Raw genomic sequence first — 21,987 nt, forward strand, 5'->3', positions numbered from 1 at the left:
TGTTTCCTCTAGGTTGTGAGACATGAGGGCATTTCTTCTTATTGATGACTTTTGCTCACCACTCTATGTGCCGCGGTATGCTCCACGGCCTGCTGAATGGCTGTGACTATCTTTGTCGTGACCCTATGATGTGGCCTTTCACCTTTCTACTGAACAGTTGCCTCCCCGTCCAGCCTGCTTATCACATGAAGGCATGGGCAATGTCTTCTTCACCCCTGGGGCCCCGGGGGTTGGTGTGTGGCCTGCATGGTGGCAGGCACTCAGTAGATGTTTGCCAGCTGAATGATTGGAAGCATCGCGAAGTGATACTGACAGAAGGAAAACAGGCTATAGACAGAACTTTCCTAGGCGCTTGACTCATTTTGGCCACACCCAGTGTTCTTTCATTAAAAGGAACATTCTCAAATTTCCCTTGAGATCCATATAAAAGCCAACTAGGGGCTTCCCTGGTGGCGCAGTGGTTGAGAGTCCGCCTGCCGATGCAGGGGACACGGGTTCGTGCCCCGGTCCGGGAAGATCCCACATGCTGCGGAGCGACTGGGCCCGTGAGCCATGGCCGCTGAGCCTGCGCGTCCGGAGCCTGTGCTCCGCAGCGGGAGAGACCACAACAGTGAGAGGCCCGCGTACCACGAAAAAAAAAAAAAAAAAGGCAAGCAGCCTTAGCCCTAAAAATTACGTTTTGATAGGATTTTTGGTTCCATGTGGTTACTTGCACATGGAATGGACTGGAAGCAATTAAAACCAAAGTCAACTAAGTTTTGAGAGAGACATTTGCCATCGGAAGCCCAACCTGACCTGCAACATCCTATGATTCTTAAATCCCTAACACTATTCCTGAACATCCAAACCCAAACAAGAGGCACGATTTAAGGGCTGTGAATTTCTATGGAAAGTTATCCTCCCAAACACTGTTCTGAGATGCAGCTGGGGGGGGGAAATGGATGAGAAAGAGGCTTCCAGAGGGGAGAACAATGGGGAAAATGTTTAAGGGAGATTCTCCCAGAGGGAGAGGGTGAAGCAACTGGCCAGGCTGGTTAACCAAGGACAAAAGACCATGGCCAAGGCCAAGAGACCTCACTGGTTCTGTTCCAGAGTTTTCCATAATTGCTATGGACCAATGACTGCTGTGGGCTTCCCATTATTCTCTGTACTTGATGGGACTTTTACGACAGTTACCTTCTGTGCTAGGGCAGACTCTGACTTTTAGTTCTTAGAATTTTGGGCCACAGGGACCACATCTATACATGATGGAAAGGAGGGCATTGCCCTTAGTGGACATGAATATGAATGTGAAGAAGGGTTTTTATGGTTGATGGGTAGCTCAAGAAGTGGATCCTGGCAGATAATCTTTGTGGTCTGTCTGATATTTATTCTCCCCTAGCCTTACCAATAGGGGCCCAATTTTCCCAGGGACAGCTGAAAAACATTTCCCTGCCTACCTTGCAAATTGGAGTGGCCATGTGACACAGCTCCTGCATATGTTTTCCAGGCTTTGAAAAGCCCTTTTGTCCTTTGCCCCTTTCTTTCTTCCAGTTGGGAATGCAGAGATGATTGCCGGAGCACCAGCAGTCATGTTGCAAGCATGTGAATGGGAATCCCAACCCAGGGCCCTGATGATAGCCAAGGTCGGCTGCACCAGCCTCTGAGTACTGACCTCAGGACTTTTTGTGATGTGAAAGGAAAAAACACCCCCATCTTGTTTAAGCCACTGTTATTTGGGCTTAGAGTTACGTGTAGCTACACTCAATCTCTCAGTGTATGGAGACTAATTTCTGAACCTCTAGTTGGGTCAAATCAGGTCATGAGATGGACCAGGCAGTGAAACGTTCTTGTTCACACAAGTAAAGCGATTTGCCAGAACCAGGAAGTGGAGGCGTTCAGGTTGCAGGATATGTCCCCTGGTCACCAGTGTGAGCTGCACGTCCAACTTCCTGGCAGGACCCTGAGAAAGGGACAGTCAGGCAGTCATCTTGGGAGATTTTTCCAGGGCTGGGGAGGACGGGAAGTCTGCTCATTAACATAAAAGGAACCCCACTGAGGACAAATGATCCTGATGAAACGAGTCTACCCTACTGTGGACACTTCTCGGAAGGCAGATTTAACCTTTGTGAGTGTGCAGCCCTTTGACAGGTGGGACATTTTGTTTCCCTGGGGAAGGACCCCTAGAGGGATGGGCAGATACACAGTGGACAGAGGTCATTTTTAGGACACCTCAGCATGTTAGTAAACCTCAGCATGATTCTAAGCGTTCGTTCATTCATTCACTCCAAGAATGTTCATGGAGCACAGGAGAGTAGCCATCCTGCTAAAAGTGTGAAAGGATGCAGAGACAGCCTCCAATGTCTGCTCTGACACGGCCCCTGGCTCCCTCACCCAGCCCATCGCACTCACTCTCCTTTGCTTTATCCGCACTGCTGGACCCTCTAAGCCTCGGGGCACACTCCTCCTCGGGGCTTTTAGACTTTTTCTTGCCTCTGTCCCGGAGGCTCTCCTCCAGGTGTCTGCTTGGCCAGCTCACTTCACTCCAGCCTTGACCACAGGTCACATGCTCAGAGATGCTTCCCCTCACCCTGCCTCTCCAAGGGCCGCCCCTCCTTCTCTCTCTAGCCTCTGGTTCTGCTTTTTCCTTCACAGCACTTAACGACCTCCTGCCATGTATCAGTTACTATGTGTCTGTCTTCTCCCACAAGAACGTAATCTCCACGACAGCAGGGCCTTCGCTCTGCTCACCAGGGGGACGCTGTGCCTTGAACAGTGTCTGGCACGCGGCAGACACTTCATGTGTATTTGTTGAACGGATGGACACACGCCTTGCCCTCAGATGCTCCCAGTCTCAGGCAGGAGCAGACCAAGTCACAAGCAATGCCATCTAAATGGGAGGACAGGGCACTCAGGGGGCTGTGAGGGAAGAAAGGAGGGGACCCCAGTCCAGATGGGGACAGCTTCCTGGAGGAAATGGCTCTGCCAGAGACAGAGTGGGAATAACAGGGAACTGTAGCTCGGTGCAGAGAGAGGAGGGGTCTGGTAGGTTAGCTGGGCAGGGGAGGTTGGGAGAGCCCTTCTTCTCCTAAGCCCGGGGAAGTGGGTGGATGATAAGATAGAAAATGGTGAGTGCGGGTGTGGGGTCCTGACGGAAGGCTGAGGCCCGAATTTCACACCACAACACACCACACAGCCCTAATTTCAACATGGGAACGAGAAATGTGGAAGTTAGCCTTAGAGCCCGGGGTAACCTCTTGGGGAGGGATTTTTTTAATAGCTTTTAATGAGCCTCTTTGGTTGTGGAAAGATGGCCGTGGGGAATGCTGGAGCTGAGGACAGAGGCCACATGATTGCTAGATGGCTGTGCATGGAAAGTGGCTGGACTCTCAGTATTCAATCCCAAAGAGTGGGGTTCTGTTGGCAAGGAAGAGAGTGGGCAATCAATCCCTCCTGCCATAGCAACAAGACCTTTCTGCCTGGGATGAGGGCGCATTGGCTGGAAAAAATAGGAGTGGCAGGACCTCAGAGGCAGGAGAGGTGAGGGATCTGGGGGGCGGTCCAGGAGGTTGGGGCAGAGGACACGATGGAGGAAGCTGGGGTCTGGGGAGAGGTCATCGAGGAAGGTCCCCAGTGGTGGGGGACAGTGAGGACCAAGGGGTGTGTCAGAGCCACTTCAGAATGGCCTCCCTCGCTGGGCTGCGAGGAACCCGACTGCCATTCCTTGCCTTCTCCAAGGCCACAGACATCTATTATGCACGATGAGCCGGTTGTGGAAGAATCCAGATCAACCTGGGATAGAGACAGGTGGCAACTCGAAAGCCACTCAGCAATATTGGGAATTTAGCCACAGTAAATGAGACTCAGGAGCAACGAGATGAAAGATCTAGCCCCCAAATCCCTCCAGAGATGTGGGGAGAGGCGCTGAGCTTCCCATCTACATGAGATGGGCTTGGAGCTTAACTTCTCTGAGAGGAGAGTGACCCCAGTCTGGTTTTCACGTTACAGTAACGGGGCAAAGATGATGTCATCACCGAGGGGAAGGGGGCAGGGAGGGGGTCCGGCTGGTGGGATAAGAAGTCCGGAAGAACAGCTGTAGAGAGCAGGACAGTGACGGATACGAGGATAACCCTGCATCCCTGGACCCCGCACTGTGGAAAATGTGACTCAGTCAGAGCCTTTACCACTCTGGGTGAATGCGCTCGGTCGGGGTCTGAAGCTTCCCTGAGGGCCTCTTTTGGAGAGGAGACTGTGGCGGGGACGGCAGAGGCTGAGATGCTGGTGGGAGGGGCACGCAGCAAGAGAAGTAACGCTAACCCTGTGAACGAAGAGCCTAGATCCTGTTGCCCTGGTCAGAGGTCAGTGCAGACAGTGACTTGGGTTTGGAGTCATCCATAGGAAAGAGTGAATTCCTCCAGAAGATTCCAACCCCTGGAGGTGGAAAAAAAGAGGAAGGAGGTGGCTGGACTGATCAGCAAGAGAGTGGCTGAAGCCACGCCCCGTGGACTCTGGGCGAGTGCAAAGCAAAGTGGAGCTGGGAAGGGGTGACGGGATCGGGGAGGGTGGCAAAGGTCAGCTGAGAGTGAAGAGCAGAGGCGGTGGGAGGGGGAGAGGAAGAGCCAGGGCCCTAATGGCCGGGGCCCAGACTCACCCCACAGCACTGAGTTTTCCGGAGCTGAGCCTGGAATGAGGGACTAGGCCTGGGCAGTGAGCTGGTGAGGTGGGGTGTAGACACAGGGGATCGAGTCAAGGGGATTTGAGGCCAGGTTGTGGGCTGGGTGCCACACAGACAACCCAGTCTCTGGGCACGGTGGCTAGACTGGAACGGGAGGGAGAGTCTCCCTCAAAGGTGCCTAAGGGGACTGAGGAAGACAGTGCACGAGGCCAGACAGGACAGGTGGTGAGCCCCGCAAAGGGAAAAGGGGATTTGCACCATGGTGAGAAATGTGGTCTGGAGGCCACCGTTTTGTGGAAGACCAGCCCCGTCCCTGGGAGGGCGAGGGGGTGACGCGGAGTCCCTTGAGGACATTAGGAGAGCAGGGCTGCAGTGACAGCGAGGAAGTGGAAGGTTCACTCCACGAAAAGGTGGATGAGGCAGAGCTGTCGAGCTCAGAGAACACTATGCACGGGGCAGGGCAGCATCCTCTGTGCAAAGAAGAGTGAGCTCAAGGGCCACGTGGGGCAGCGTGTGCAACGCCCATGAGGGAAGGAGGGCGGCCCAGAGAGGCCCGAGCTTGGTCTGGTGCTGGCATGACGGGGACGGGCACCCAGGAGGAATGGCAGTCAGGAGGTGCAGCAGTCCCAGTTCTGGGGACACAGAAACCCGCAGAGGTCTCTCCCACCTGTCTGAATGGTCTGTAGCAGAATTCACACGACGGTCCCAGGTCCCACTGGCGAGCGGTTACCCCTCCTCTCACTGTCCCCTCCCTCCTGCCTCCTCCGTCTTTCCCCTTCATTGGCTGGTGCCTTCTGCCGTCAGGCTGTCCCCTCTGGCCACCACCTCCTTTCCTGCCTTTCACCGGCAAACTCCCTAATAGAAACTCTCTGTAGCCCCAGCCTCTGTTTTCCCACCCTGCTCTCACCCGCGGTGTCTCTCGTGAGGTTCGCCGAGGCTTTCTGCGCTGCCTGCCCGCAACCAGGGCTGCTCGTCCCCCCACCTTTCTTCTCCTTGACGTCTCGACTGCCTTCACTGGATTACTGCTCCTTCACACCTGAAACGTGCTTTTCTTGGTTCTCCTGATGCTGGACTCGGCTGCTTCTTCACTCCTCCTTCCTCGTTCCCTTATGACCCTTCACTCTCTTCCTGTTCCTGTAAGAAGATCATTTCTTCTTTGGGCATAAGCTGCTCTCTCTACGGAAGGCAGAGCACAGGGGTGAGACCCAGGGAGGCTGATGCCAAACTGCCTGGATCCAAATTCTGGATCTGCCGCATACCAGCCAAATGACCTTGGCAAAGTTAGTTAACTTTTCAGGATCGGTGACTGCTATATAGTAATTACAAAGCCTGTCTTCTTTGGAGTTTTCTCATCAACTGCTTTAGCTCCAGATAATGCCTATTTTTTTAAGCCTTTTTTCCTTTTAATTTGTTTATTTTATCTTATTTAGTTTTGGCTGCGTTGGGTCTTCGTTGCTGCACGCGGGCTTTTTCTAGTTGCGGCGAGCGGGGGCTACTCTTCGTTGCGGTGCACGGGCTTCTCATTGCGGTGGTTTCTCTTGTTGCAGAGCACGGGCTGTAGGCGCACGGACTTCCGTAGTTGTGGCACGCGGGCTTCAGTAGTTGTGGCATGCCGGCTCTAGAGCACAGGCTCAGCGGTTGTGGTGCACAGGCTTAGTTGCTCTGCGGCATGTAGGATCTTCCCGGACCAGGGCTCGAACCCATGTCCCCTGCATTGGCAGGCGGATTATTAAGCACTGCGCCACCCAGGAAGCCCAGATAATGTCTATTTTAAAGTCTTTGTCAGACTGTCTCATGGAATTAGTTTCATCTGGAGTGAATTCATGTTCTAATTGCTGATTTTGTCATCTGTGTCTTTCCTGACACTGTATTTGTCTTATGCTTTTAAATTTTGGTTTGCAGGTTTACCTTGGGGGGGAGGTTTGTTTTTGCTTTGTCTTCTCTCCCTCTCTCGCTGCTGCCCCTCCCCGTGTAGTCGTTTTATGGCTGTCTTCATGTGCTTCTTGGTCTCCAGTCAGAACTAGTCATGACATTTTTAGAGTTCTTGTTCTACAATGATATTGGGGATATCCCAGACCCAGTCACCAGTAAAGAGGCCCCTCCCCTCTCCACTTATTAGGCCAATCACTTCTCAACTCCAGCACTGCTGACCTTTTGGGCTGGATAATTCTTTGTCATGGGGGACTATTCTGTACATTGTAGGATGTTTGGCAGTATCCTGGCCTAACCCACCAGATGCCAGTAGCTACCTCCCCTCCAGCTGTGACAGCAAGAATGTCTCTAACCATTGCCACATGTCCGCTGGGGGCAGCCCCTGCTTTATGAGTGGAGATCCACTGCCATAAAGTCATACCCTGACCCTGGGGCTCAGCATTACGTTTTATAGCTTGGTTTTCCTAGGAAGAGTGGGTGAGCCCAGCCAGCCTATGGTTTCAGGCGTAATCACTGCTTCATGTTTTTCTTCTAATTTGGAGCAAAAGAAATGTTTGTCTTTTTTTTTTTTTTTTCCGTAGCCCAGCTATACCTTTTTGGTTTTTTTTTTCGTTTTATCTCTCATGGCTATGAACTTGGAGGGGAGCATGTGAATTCATGCATGCATTTAATCTGGATCAGAATTTCCTCTCTTTTGTATGTTTCAAGAACGGCATCCTCCTCTGTGAAACCTTCCCGATCACGCTAGTCTTTCTGGCACTTCCTGTGTCTAATACTCACTTGGCGTGCTCTGCTTTGGGCCAGTCAGATGGTTGTCGAACGCTGGGATTGATAGTTAACTTTGGCTTGCTTGTCTCTTGTCTCTACAATTTGACGTGAGCTTATCTAAGATTTCTTTGCCCCTTAAATAGTGGCTAAAGAGGCAGTAGGAACATAGTAAGGATCTTAGAAACCTATATAGTCGTGAATCCCTTACGACTATATCAAGGCTTTGATTGATTCAAAGGCTTCTGAGGGTCAGGCACAAAATTCTAGTGACCTTTTTACAGCTTTGAGTAATTTAAATCGGTTCTCTGGAGGACAAAATCTATCTGACCACACAACTCATGGAATCATAGATATTTACACATGGTTGTTCTTTTAGGTAGGGTAGCCCTAGGTCCTAATTGTCCGGGACAGTCCTTGTTCACTCCTGTCGTCCCAAAGTAATTGATCATTTCCTCTTTCCCTCCCCAAAGTGTCTTGGTTCGGCTGATAAACTATATGGTCGCTCCACTTAGAGGTCACTTGGTTCACGTATGTGAATCAAATGTGGACATTGAACAGATTACATTTTCCTTTCGCTTGCAATGATTTCCCACATTCCTCTGGGGGGGAAAAAGAAAGCCAGTGAATGGTTTGATTATCCTTACGTGCTTATTCATATGTTCAGATGAATTGACAGTTATTGAACACCAATGAATGTTGTCCACTTCTCAGGTGCTCAATAGACGTGAGCCAACACACACCACCTGAAATTTCTTTGTGCCACCCATATTCTGCACTTTGCATGAAGAATGTGGAGCTCAGCCAGTGACGCTTGTGTTTGTTTTAACTTATTAAAATTACTTGGGAAAGTGCAGTGTGTTGGCTAACTGTATGTGTCACCTTGACTGGGTAAGAGATGCCCAGATAGCTGGTAAAACGTCATTTCTGGGTGTGTTTCTGGAAGAGATTAGCGTTTGAATCGGTACACTGAGGGCAGCAGATTGACCTCACCAATGCAGTGGGCACCGTCCAGTCTGCTGAGGGCCCCAACAGACTGGCGGAGGAAAGGTGAACGTGTTCTCTCTGTGTGAGTTGAGACACCCATCTTGCACATTGGGGCTTCCGGTTCTTGGGTCTTCAGTCTCAGACCAAGACTTGCTCCATCAGCTCTCCTCGTTCTCAGGTCTTCAGGCTTAGACTGAAACTAGACCATCAGTTCTCCTGCTGGCAGACAGCAGATCACGGGACTTCTCAGCCTCCGTAGGTGCACGAGCAAGCCCTTCCTTATCACTCTCTTTCTGTGTGTCTTTCTGCACGTCTATAGGTATCTTGTTGGTTCTGTTTCTCAGGGAGGGATCTCCATCATCCCGTAACCCACATCCACTCATATGTGGTTGTTTGGACTGAATTGCTGTATCCGTCAGCCAGAAGCAAGCCTTGAATGATCCTGTTTGCAGAATTTGTCAGGCGTATTGATGTTGATTGTACAGTGGCTAAGTCTTTGCCTCTTGATGACCCAGGACTCTCAGGCCCAGTAGTTTCCACAGGTGGCTCATTAATCTGATTAATTTCCAGTGAGGAAACTTCCAGGCTTCAGATCCCATAGTGCATCCCTGCCTATAGGCAACCCTGCGCCACCTAAACACGATATCCTAGGAAAGCATCATTTTCTGGCCTCAGAGAGGGTGGATTTGAAAATTCCAGGCTTCCCCCAAAGCGTTGCCAACGTAAAGCCAAAATGATCAATTTAGTCTAAATTAGTAAGGACGGTCCTCCCAGGGGAAACTGGTTACTCAGCATTGGTAGAGAAGACAGCTGACGGATGGGTTTAATTGTCAGCTGGTTCTTTCAGGCCTCCATGCACCTAATTCCCCTAGTGTCCTCTACTCAGGACTGGTGTTTCCGTGGGGTACCCCAGTGTCCCCTGCCAGCACAGGCTGCTTGTGGCCCACGCGGGCAGCTGGAATCAGGCAGGGGGAGACCCTGGTACACCTGGTGCGTGGAGGGCTCCTCTGCAAACCCACAGACTGCATTTAACTGTCTTGAAGAGTGTACCCTTGGGCAGAGGGCCAGGAAAAATCTGTGTAGCCCACTAAGCGAATTATTCTCTCTGCAGATGGCTTCCCCCTAATCCTCTCTGGGTTTGTCATAATCCAGCTCTCTTCTGGGGAGAGCTGCCAGGTGCCTGGTCTCAGAGTAGGCAGGACGCCTGCTCTGTGGGGCTGGGGCTCTGGGCTCTCGGGCCAAGGAGAGCGGCCGTGAGGATGTTCCAGAGGAGGACCACCAGCCCCGTGGCCCCAGGAGGCTGAACCGCGGCCGGGAGAGGGGAGGCACCCACACTGGCCTGACTTCCCTCCGCTGGACGTTTCCCTGGGGCTCAGAGGACTCAGGGGAGCCGGCCGTGCCCTTGTGCCCCCCGGAGGATGGTGAGTAGTAGCCGTTGGTGTCCCATAGGGTCAGTCACCCGAGGGGCAGAGCATCTGGGTCTGGGAAGTCACAGCCAATAGGGAGGCGCTTCTGCCTGAGTCTCCGGGACAGGCGTCCTGAGTGGGATGCTTGTGTGATGCAAGGCTGGGTCCCTTCCCCCGCCTGCTGGGCTGGTCATGTTGAAACACGGCGCTGCTGAGATGCAGGTTCCTGCACGTTGACTTACAGGATGTTAGTATCATAGCCTGTCTGGTTCAACAACCTGGACCTGGAGGGGGAACAATGCGGTCGCTGGAGCCAGAGAGGGAGAGATCCCTCCCGAGGACCCTCTTCGGGCTCCTGGAGAAGCGGGGCTGCCCCTCAACCCCTTCAGGGGGAGAACCCCTATGTGGCAGTCGGGGCATCCTTGCTTCTCAGAGGATCTGGAGCCAGGGCAACAGAGAGAGTGAAAGGAGTGGGTCAGGGTCCCCAGACATCGCTTCTTTGAATTTTCTGGCCTCAAGGCTAACATCACTGCGCCCACTTCTACAGAAGAAGGTAGGGAGGCGCAGAGAGATTAAGTTACGTAAAGGCCACAAAGCCAAACCCGGGTCTGCCTCTACCCTCTTTCCTCCTCGTTGCTCTTTTCACTTCACCCCTGGGCGAGGCAAGTGCCATCCTCCTGTCCTGGGTTTGCCGACAAAGAGACCAAGGCCAGGGGAGTGGGGTGATTGGCAGAGGGCTCTCGACCAGTGAGGGCCAAGCCCGGCGTGACTGCCACAAACTGTCCCTGTGCCTCGGGTCTGCACCTTCCCCACGCCCCCGCTGACGGCTCCCTCCAGAGAGGAGGCATCTGCTCCACGGGAAGGGGAAGGGCAAAAGCCACTGCCTCTCTGCGGTGTGACTATGGAGGGGGCCCCGGGAGGGCATCAGGTCCTTCCTTCATCCAGAAGCGTCCCTCAGACGGTGCAAACACCCCCGCTTGGGGCAGCCTCCAGAGAAGTGCAACCCATGTTGTCCTCTGTGTGCCCTCTTAGACGTGTCGACGTCATCCCGAATTCCTCTTATCAGTTACGGAGACCTGGGACGGGCCTGCTTGCCTCGGCCAACCTTGGGGGGAAAGAAGAGCTTGTTGCTATTTTCAGTACCTTGGTGCTTAAATGCATGTCTGTGTGTGCGTGGTGGGGGGGTATGTGAGCCTGCACGTGCATGTATGTGCACGGGTGTCCTTGTGTTTGTGCATGTGTGCGTGTGCTGCTGGGGAGACCTGGCGTCGGGGAGAGATCGTTGCTACCAGCAACCACAATGCCCAGCCCTGCTCTGGCTGGCCACGTGGTAGCCCTGATCTCTTGGCCCTTGTTCCCAGGTGGGAAGAGACTTGGTTAGACGTGACCAGCCATCGCTTCTTTCCAGCAAGACGGTGTGTGCACGTAGCGCTCAGCAGCTCCCGAGCTCCAAGTTCAATAACCCCAGTCCCTGTAACCTTTCCCTGTAAAGCACATTTTCCAATCCTTTAATCATATTGGTGATTTTCCTCTGAACTCCCTCCAAGATCCCTATGTCATTGGATAAGTATGTCGTATAAATTAGTCAGTAAATCAATCTGTGAACAATATCTCTTGAGCAACCACCCTGTGGCTTACAGGAGGTGCTTGGCTGACACAAGCCAACTACACAGGAACTCAAAGAATGTTCACTCTGGCTCAGATCATGGGTTCATTTGTCCGGCAGTGGCCAGAGGCACGGGGGTCACGCTGGGAGGACACTGTTCCTTTTAATGCCAGCATCCCCCAAGGAGCAGGGCTTTTCCCCAACATCAATGTCTAAAGGTACTTGAAGGAATCATTGAAAGAATCGCCATGAGGGTTACAAAAACGGTCGTGATGCAGTCCCTGACCCCTGGGACGGGAGGCAGGGGCACAAGGTGGAGAGCTGTGGGAGTGGGCACGTGGAAGCCAAGAGGGCTAAGAGGAGCCTCAGTGGGGACCTAGCCAACCTCAAGTTTGCAGACGAGACATCGGTGCTGGGTGTGAGCTGCTTTGAAAGGTTTCCTCCCAGATGTAGCACAATCAATAATAAAGTGAAGCCGCCAAAAGACTTCCGAATTTGGAGAAAACCAGACCTTTATTTGAATAGTGATTTCACCACTCATTAACCGAGTGAATCTCGGGCGAGTTATTTAAGCTTTCAGAGCCCCAGGTTCTTTAAAGATAACGTGGCAGGATTATACCTACCAGGAAGGATTGTTTGAGCTTAGATGACATCACATTTGTAAACGGCTGGTGCAGAGTAAGTTATCCGTATTTATCATCTCTTCTCTGCACCAAATTATGGACCCGTTTCTGAAGAACGTTCAGCTCTTTTGGGTGGGTATATATTGTTGGGCGTTCCACTGGTTGGATTCTTAAGTTCTGTTAGTCTACTATGTGAGGTGCACAATAGTATTGCCTCTGCTTATGAATACTAAGATATTTTCTTCCGGGTTGAAGGACAATCTTCTCTCAATAGCACAGTGTATGCGTCATGATTATATGGTCTCAGGACAACAGTTGTGATCTTCGCCGTTATCTTTATGGTTCAGGGTCCATGTTCTCTCTTTTTTTGGTTTAGTCTCAGTTTTCTGTATTAGAAAGAGCCCTTGACTCTTGACGGAGACCCCTGGCTCACTGGGCGGGGCAACTTTGGACCGTTCATCAAAGAGACAGTTGTGGTGCAAAGCAAACGTGAGTGTGCATCAGAATCACCTGGAGGTCTTGGTAAGAGATGGCTGGGCTCCACCCTGGAGATTCTGATTCAGTGAGTCTGGGTGGAGCCCCATAATTGGCATCTCTAGCAAGTTGTCTGGTGATGCTGAGGCTGCTGGTCTGGGGCCTGGTCCGTGAGAACCACGGGTGTAGGAAGAGCATCCCTGGAGCTTAGTGGAGCGTTGCCCAAGTGAGCTGCCCCTCTGAGCCTGCTTCTTCATCTATAAACTTCCACCTTACAGATTGGATTGAAAGGTAATAATTAGACAAAGTATGACGTGCAGAGCACTTTATAAACTGTAGGACACAACATAATTATTAATAGTTTAATATTCCCCATCAGCTTTAGCTTACTCACCTGTAAAATGGGGATAATAACAGAATTTTTGTAAAGATTAAGTGTGATGATCTATATAAAAGCAACTTGTGAACTATAGAGAACTGTGGAGTCTTATTCTTATAACTTCCCTAACCCTCAATTTCCTCATCCATCATATGACAGGATGGCCCCTGGGTTCATCTTGTGCGCCAGCGCTGAGCATATGGCAGTTCACTGCTCTAGATGTGGATAATGCCAGTTTGTGATTGATATCCTGGCTAATGCTACCCTGTGTCCCTGGGCCCTTTCACTCAAAGCTGTATGTTGGGCCACTGCTACAAGCTAGGATGCTTCTGCCCGCAAGAAATAGAATTTCCTGCTAAAAGTAGCTTTCAGACATGGGGTTTGTTGTCTCATCTGACAAGAAGTCCAGAAGGAGGGTGGTTTCAAAGTTGATTAATTCAATGACCTGACCAAGTTAAGACTCTGGAATTCTTTGGGCTTTTTCCTCATGGTCACATGGTGGCTGCAGTGGTGCCAAGCATCACATCCACATTTGGCAACAATCAAAAGCAGGAAGAGATGAATCCCTGACTTGTATTCCTTTTAATGGATAAAAACTTTCTCAGAAGTCTCTTGTTGGCCAAGGTTGTATCACATGCCCTATGACAAGGAAATGGAATTGCATGATTGGCTTAGACAAGTCAATATTCAACCCCTGTGTCTGGGAAGAGGCCTATGAAACATGTGGTCACCCAATCAGTGTCTGCTGCACTCCGTGCCTTTTTCCAACATAAGGGCTTGACTTGCACGTCTACCACACAACATGGGGAGAACTTCCTGTAGCTGGGGGCACAGCTAGGAAGGGCTTCCAGCGGAATCTCAAAAAGCTGTTTAAATAGGTATTTGTGAGCCTTTACAAGAGGGACTGAACTCTCTGGAGGCAGAGGCAATGATGCAGCCCTCCGTCCTCCAAGTCTAGAGGGCCAGGGCAAGACCACAGCCTGTGGACCCAACGGCCACAGGGTCTTTCCCAGGCAACATGCTTGACCCTAGGGATTTACAAATCAACATCACAGCATTACTAATGCATGTGGTGCTTCCTCCTGAATCCAGCGTAGGCCTAGTACCAGAGCAGGAGCCTGACAGTCACCTAAGTGCTTAAGAAAGATGCTCAAGGGACTTCCCTGGCCGTCCAGTGGTTAAGACTTTGCCTTCCAATGCAGGGAGTGTGGGTTCGATCCCTGGTCGGGGAACTAAGATCCCACATGCCTTGCAGCCAAAAAAACCCCACCAAAACATAAAACAGAAGCAATATTGTAAAAAATTCAGTAAAGACTTTAAAAATGGTCCACATTAAAAAAAAATCTTAAAAAAAAAAAGGATGCTCGAACTGCCACAATTGAAGCAGTCTGGTCAGCAAGAGGGTGTGGGGAGAGCGAAGAAGGCTTGTATGTGGAATAGGGGTTGCTGGCTCTGAGACAGGCGTGTTTGTGGGTGGTTCCAATCTCAGTCTTCCTTCTCCGTAAGAGCTTTGTGGACCCATCAGAGCGGCGGATCCAGGAGTTTTCTGTAGGAAGGGGAGACCCCACCGGGTTTTTATTCTAAGGAGCAGGCTTCCGTCTGGGCTCGGGAATGGCTGTGCCCTGAAAGGAAGCAGGGCAGGGAGGGGAGGGCATGGCGCAGCCTCACTGCCCTGAGCCCTCAGGCCTGTGCGATGGGTATCCTTGGGCCGGGAGCCCCCTCCTAGCTTCTATGAACTGTGGTGGGAAAGCTGTGTGGTGGAGACCCTCGGGGGGGCAGTCCCTAGGGGCGGTACATGCAGGATTGAGGAGGATAGACACCAAGAAGGAGGAAGACTGGGTCCGATCCCCCTGTGTGGGTACGGTGTCTGTCTGTGCTCAGTAGAAACGATCTCTCCCAACGAGGTCCTAGCTGAGTCTCATACCCAGTACAAGAGTTGCAGCCGCATGGCACAGGGATATCGGGCTCGGTGCTTTGTGACCACCTAGAGGGGTGGGACAGGGAGGGTGGGAGGGAGGGAGACGCAAGAGGGAAGAGATATGGGAACATATGTATATGGATAACTGATTCACTCTGTTATAAAGCAGAAACTAGCACACCATTGTAAAGCAATTACACTCCAATAAAGATGTTAAAAAAAAAAAGGGGGGTTGGAGCCAACGGCAAAGTCAAACAGATCTTATTGCTCTGCTGGTTCGAAGCTCCCGTTGTATTGGCAAAGACCACTTTGAAGGCCGCTTCAAAGGAGACGGAGGACACAGGGCTCTGGACATTAGGGTCCCAGGCCTGTTGCACCGTTTCTTGGGATGTTCGTTTTGAAAGCTTGGAAATGCGTATCCGATCTGTGCAGGAGCGGGACGCTGTGGTTACTGGATTTCAGAGCTGTGGTTCTCAAACCTGTCTGTGTGTCAGACCTGCCTGGGCCACCTAAGAAACGCAACACGTCTAGCAGGGGCCTGGGAACCTATATTGAACCAACAGCCATTAGGATGGCTACTAGCAAAAAACCTCAGAAAACGACGCATGTTTGTGAGGATGTGGAACCGTTGGAACCCTTGTGCGCTGTCGGTGGAAACGCAAAATGGTACGGCTGCTGTGGAAAACAGTAAATCAGTTCCTAAGAAAATTAAACGTAGGATTACCATACGGTCTGGGCTGCCGTGGAGTCTCGATGGAGACGCAGCGCATTTTCACAGGGAGTCTGAAGGTGGGACTGCAGCCCCAACTCGGGGCAAGAGGACAGGCCTTCAGATCCGGGAGTGGATGTGTCATTGGATGTGCGCTGCCTTGCGAGGGCTATGGCCTTGGGCAAGGCTGTCTTCCACTGAAGCAAGCTCTAAGGCGGGGGTGACAGCTGAGAGCTGTCAATTGAAAAAAAATGCATGCAAAGTGTCAATACCCATCCTTTTGTGCTCACGGTAGCACTTTGAGGCAAGCAGTATCTCCTTGCTTTGTACGTAAGGCACCACACACTTAAGTCGTTAGCTAGGAGCTAGGGAGTAGCTGAGTGGGTTCAGAACTCCAGCCTTTGTGTCTGAGTCCGGGGCTCTGTCCACACCTCCTGCCCTTAGGTGCTGGCAATGGAGGCTCTGTCGTGGGCCCTGGACGTTTGAGGGGCTGGCTCTGGCCTTCTTCCGTCTACACCCCGCCCTAGGGGACGAGGAGTCCACAGGGACATGGAGATGCGCCCCGCCCAGAGCTCATATCCTTCCCTCCCTTCCTACCACACACTGAGGACCTGGAATTCCCAGGAAGTTTCTAAGGCTTGCATCACCTCTTCTCTGGGTCCATCCTCTCAAGGGCCCTGGTAAGGTATGCAAAATCCCTCGATAGCTCGTGAATAAAAGACAAGGTCCTAACAGGACACAGAGAGCACCTAGCCATTCAGAAAACCAGCACTGGCGTCCTTGCTTCTGGGCTCCAACCCCAGCTTCACTCCTCAGCTGCCGCCTGCCCCTAGGTCATTTAAACCTCTGAGCCTCCGTTTCCTCCACCATCAAGTGGAGATGACAACAGTGGGTCCTGAGGACACGTTGGCAGGGTGAGCCGTCCACGATCGGATACTGAGGCTGTGAGATCCCCATCACGGCGGACTCTCAGCAATGTTTCTGGGTCTGATGCCCATTGCTGCTGCTCCCGTGGTATCTTCTGCTTTTCCTGACACAGCCCAGCCCTTGCCTGTTTCCCAGACGAGACCCTAAGCTCCAAGGTGCAGGCGAGGCTTCTGTCGTGTTCTCCGTGGTGGCCCAGTGCCGAGCCTAGGGCTCCATCTGTGTCTGCTGAGGGAAGGGATGAAGACGGGGCAGGACGGCCTGCCGGGTGCTGAGGGATTCAGGCTTTCTGATTGAGCTGAGGGGCGGGAGGGAGGGGGGAGCCAGCCATGCCAGCAACAGCGTGAATCTGAGTTCGCTTGTGGCCTCCACCTGGCTCTGTTACGACAGGGGCCATACTCCCTCACATGACTGCCTGTGGGCTAAGTGCCCAAGCGTCACCAGAGCCCATCATTTACGGGGTCCCATTTCACAGTTGGAAACACAAAGGCCCAGTAAGCAGAACCCGGAGGCTCAAGGTCGTACCGCCTCTTCCTTCCAGGAGGCCCTTTTTCCTGGTAGGATGTGCCCATCCTGGAAGACACTAGCAGAGATTCTCCAACCTGGCCGTGTTCAGGACCACCTGGAACGGTGGTTCATACCCTTTCCCCACTTAGAAGTTTGCACTCACTCTAGGGAGTGGAGTTTGGAAAATTTGTAACTTCGATCAAAACCTCTGGTGGTTTGGACGTATTTGGTCTTGAAGACTGATGAGTGGAAACCACTGGTTTGGAGATCTTTACAGAGATTAATTTAAGATTTTATTTTTTCTATTTGTTTATTTCCTCATTTCCACAAGAATCTGAAGTGTTATAGAAATCCAAGCAAGCACTGTATCCGGTCACTCAATGTTATGCAGAACAATGTTAACATAAACAGCCATTAGTACAGAAATGGGTCAAACCGGTTGTTAGTTTTGTATAAACTAAATAATTCCTTGACTGAAATTTTTATCTCTACTGGCAATAATGGCCCCCATATTTATGCAGAGTTGGAGAGAAGTGTTTCTATCCCCGGCTGTACACTGGAATCCCGCAGGGAACATTAGAAAAGTGCCCACTCAGTAGGGGTCTCTGAAGGGGGCTCTGAGTGGATTCTACCAAACAGCTAAGTGTGAGAACTACTGCCCTGGCATCCACAGAGCTCCCACCATCACCAGCTTCATGGCATCCTCATGGAAAGCCCGTGAAATAGGCAGGCATTTGTTTTTTGTTTTATTGATGAAAGAGTTAAGGTCCAGAGAGGTGAACAGACCAGTCAAAAGCTCGACAGGGAAAGGGCCGGTTCCATGTCTCTCTTCGTGGATGTGGTAACCTCACCTTGACCTGGTCAGCTCTTAGTCATCACGGCTCTCTGCATAGTTGAGAGCAGGGGTGAATCAGACTCGTGTGGTCTCGTGTGCACCTTCTAAGGGCAGGGGGGAGGCAGGGATGGACTGCCATAGGCTTCCCTACAGTTCAGGAGAGCATCTGGCTTCCTGCAGAATCACAGACTTTGAAGATGGGCAGACTCTTTTGGGACCACCTTGTCCAGCCTTGTCACTTTTTAGAGAAGAAATAAGAAGTCCAGAGATGTGGAGTCCCTGGGTCCTCACCGCCCCAGGGGGACAGCATCCGGGTCACCCAGCCCCAGTCCTGAGCACTCTCTCTATGGTGCCAGTTGCCCAGTCCTTGAATGGAGCTTTGGTCCTCCTGGAGAAGAGAGCCAGGGCAGGCAAGCTTCCCCAGACGGCAGAATTGGGCTGGATGCTCTCCGAACCCAGTAGGGCCTCCTCACATCCCAAACCAGTCCCTGGCGACACACGTCCTTGATTCTGCTGGGACATTCTGCTACTTTCCCTGACTACCTCCCCACCTCCTTCCACCCACCCCTGGCCTTGTTTGCCAGAATGACACACAGTGTGTCCAGTTTTATTCCTCTGGTCTTGTACATCAGTTTTTGGGTAACATTCCAGTTGCTTCCATTCTCTGAATTTCCACGGATCTGTCAACACACTCCCGGAACTCCTCGTACCACCACCTGCCCAGGTGAGAGGTAGTCAGCAAGCCCCAGGCGAGAAAGGAGTGTTTTTGCAGTGCCCACACTAGGTTGTTGGCTGAACCAGGATCTTCTCTTTCCTGATGCGAGGACTGGCTTTCCTCTCCCAGGCAGGAGAGACCACATTCCAGCCTCTTCCAGACTCTGTGTTACCTGGCAAGAGAAACAGATGGGAAGACCCTGCTTCTGCCCCCCACCCCCACCCCCAAGACATTAGTATAAATGCTTTCTCCTCCTTTCTGAGAAGCTAAGAATGTGTCTCTCATCACCGATCCTCCAGGCTTTCAGGTAGCTCGCAGCAGATTGGTCATGCTATGGAAGAAGTTGGATTAGGAATGGTTAGAAGAGGGTCAGAATCGGCATGAGTATCTACTGTGTGCTGGAATTTTCAAATGCATGCTCTCATGTAGAACTAGGGGTCATTTTTATTTTCTTTTTCAGATGAGCAAACAGAGGCTTGGGGCACTGGCTAATATACCCAAAATTACATAACTAGTAAGTGGGGAGAAAAAACAAAACTTGATCGCACCTGTGTAGCTCTGAGCTTCGTTGTACCTCGACTGAAGTTCAGGTCTGCATGAAAAAAAAAGGAGAAAAAGAACCTCCCTGACTTTCCTCTTAAAAATTACTTTTTGTACTTTTAAAAAGTTGATCATAGTTTTGCTAGAACAGATGTTCTTCTGCCTGTGCCCCCTAAAATCACCTGCTTTCTTCTTATCTTTCACTTACATTACTGAACATCAGTATGTTACAGCTCAGGACACCCTGGGCGTGTAGGCCATTTGGGTGTAACCCAGATACACTTGGGCTGCCTGGCGGTCCCTCTCAGCATGCTGTCACACTCAGGGAAACACTGTTCTGATATTTTAAAAATAATTTTTCAAAAGCCAAATCTTTACTAAAACTTCCCTAAAGGCCCTGAGGAGGTTATTTCACAGCAAAACACCCAACAGATCTTCATTGATCATTTCCCCCCAGACTTTCCTAGAAGCTTCTCAAAATTTTTCTCTCTGGATCTTAGGCAGTACAATTCACTGTTCTCTCCTCTTCTCCCTCACTCTCAAATTCCCAATTATTTTTGTGCTTCTTAAATGAGAAACTCAGAGGCAGTCCTGGGCTGGTATGGCGTCTTAGATACAGCCATTGGTATCCAAGCTCCTTCTGTCCCTTATCCTTAGTCCTGGATTTCATTGTGGTGGTAAAATGCTGTCTGTAGCTCCAGCCATCTTGTACATGTTCCCGGAATCTGGAAAGAGAAAGGAGTGAGGGAAAAGAGTTTTAGCAACCTTGAAAGAAGTTTCCTAGACGTTCCTCCAAATGACTTCTGCTTAAAACTCATTGGGCATTCCCATCTGAAAAAAGAATCTGGGAAATGTAGTTTTATTAACTGGATATATGGCGGCTCCAATATATAGGACTTCAGCGACTAGGAAAAAGGGGAGAATAGATATTGAACCCTGCCACACATGGTAATAATTTTTATCTCTGTCGTTCTTTAAAAAATTAAACCTTTTATTTTGAATTAACTGTAGATCTATACGCAGGTGTAAGAAATAATACAGAGAGCTCTCCCGTACCCTTTACCCAGTTTCCCCCAAAGGTAGCATCTCATAGAACTATAGCACAATGTCACATCCAAGATATTGACACTGATGCAGTCGAGGCACAGAACTTATCATCACCACAGGATCCCTCATTTTACCCCATGATGGCCACACTCTCTTCTCTCCTTAACCCCACCAACCATTCACCTCTTCTCCATTTCTATGATTTTGTCATTTCAAGATTGTTGTATGAATGTCATCATAGAGTGCGTAATACTTTACATCACAATGTGCTGTGTGCATCAATAGTTTGTTCCTTCTTTGTTTTTTTTTTTTTTTTTTTTTTTGCGGTATGCGGGCCTCTCACTGTCGTGGCCTCTCCCGTTGCGGAGCACAGGCTCCGGACGCGCAGGCTCCGCGGCCATGGCTCACGGGCCCAGCCGCTCCGCGGCATGTGGGATCTTCCTGGACCGGGGCACGAACCCATGTCCCCTGCATCGGCAGGTGGACTCTCAACCACTGCGCCACCAGGGAAGCCCAGTTTGTTCCTTCTTATTGCTGAGTAGTGCTCCACGGCATGGATGTACCACAGTTTATTTAAGCATTCACTCACTGAAGAATATCTGGGTTGTTTCCAGTCTGGCTATTATGAATAAAGCTGCTATGAACGCTTGTATAGAGGTTTTTGTGTGAACCTGTTTTCATTTCTCTGGGATAAATGTGCGAGAGTGCAATTGCTGGGTCGTATGGTAGTTGCTTGTTTAGTTTCTAAGAAACTGCCAAACTGTCTTCCGAAGTGGCTGAACCACATCCTTACCAGCATTTGATAGGGTCATTATTTTTTATTTTAGCCATTCTGATAGGTAGGTAAAGATATCTCATTGTGATTTTAATTTGCATTTCCCAATGGCTAGTGATGTTGAATACCTTTTCATGTGCTTAGTTGCTATTCATATCTCCTCTTTAATGGAGCATCTGCCCACGTCTTTTGCCTATTTCTAACTGGATCCTTTGTGCCCAGTTTGTCTTGAGGTCTCTTTATATATTCTAGATACTACTTCTTTGCTGGATATGTGGTTTGGAAGTATTTCTCCCACTCTGTGGCTTGTCTTTTCGCCTGCTAAATGGGGTCTTTTGCAGAACAAAAGTTTTAGATCTTGATGAGGTCCAATTTAATCAGTTTTCTTTTTCTGGATCATGTGTCTAAGAACTTTATTCTAGCCTTAGATTCTGACAATTTTCTCCTATATTTTTCTAAACGTTTTATTGTTTTATGTTTTACATTGAAGTCTGTGATTCATTCTGAGTTAATTTTTGTATAAGATATGATGTTTAAGTGGAAGTTAATTAGTTTATTTTTACCACGGATGTCCGATTACTCCAGCACATTTGTTGAAAAGCTATTCTTTCTCATTTTGCATCTTTGTCAAAAATCAGTTGGACATATTTCTGTGGGTCTAATTTTGAGATCCCTATTCTGTTCCATTCATCGATCTGTCTATGCCTCCAACAATAACTTTTGGGGGGCTTCCCTGGTGGCACAGTGGTTGAGAGTCCGCCTGCTGATGCAGGGGACATGGGTTCGTACCCCGGTCCGGGAGGATCCCACATGCCACGGAGCGGCTGGGCCCGTGAGCCATGGCTGCTGAGCCTGCGCGTCCGGAGCCTGTGCTCCGCAACGGGAGAGGCCACACAGTGAGAGGCCCGCATACTGCAAAAAGAAAACCCAAAAAAACCCACAAACTTTTGGGGCTTTTAAAAGAAAATTATTTTTTCCACTTAAAATAATATATTACATTATAGAATATTGAAAATATACAAAAAAATTTTTTTTAATTACCTGTAAGTACCATAATCTAAAAACAGATTTATAAACATTTTGGAGTGTTTTCTCCATGCATTTTTTAAAAATGTGTATTTTTACTTTTGTTGTTCTCATGTTTATATTATGTATTAGTATGGATAGGCTAGGTTATGCTGCAGTAACGAA

General features: G+C 50.2%; 1 long non-coding RNA gene across 1 annotated transcript; it reads right to left on the reverse strand.

The window, feature by feature from the left end:
- Positions 1 to 33: 33 nt before the first annotated feature.
- On the reverse strand, positions 34 to 5,710 carry LOC117201654 (uncharacterized). The gene is made up of 3 exons (XR_007478025.1): positions 5,551 to 5,710; positions 4,297 to 4,410; positions 34 to 3,771 (listed from the first exon to the last, which is right to left on the reverse strand). It is a non-coding gene; the product is annotated as an uncharacterized LOC117201654 (long non-coding RNA).
- Between the last annotated feature and the right edge of the window lie 16,277 nt (positions 5,711 to 21,987).

The sequence above is a fragment of the Orcinus orca genome, chromosome 6 (genome assembly GCF_937001465.1).
Source record: "Orcinus orca chromosome 6, mOrcOrc1.1, whole genome shotgun sequence".
Lineage (NCBI taxonomy): Eukaryota > Metazoa > Chordata > Mammalia > Artiodactyla > Delphinidae > Orcinus > Orcinus orca.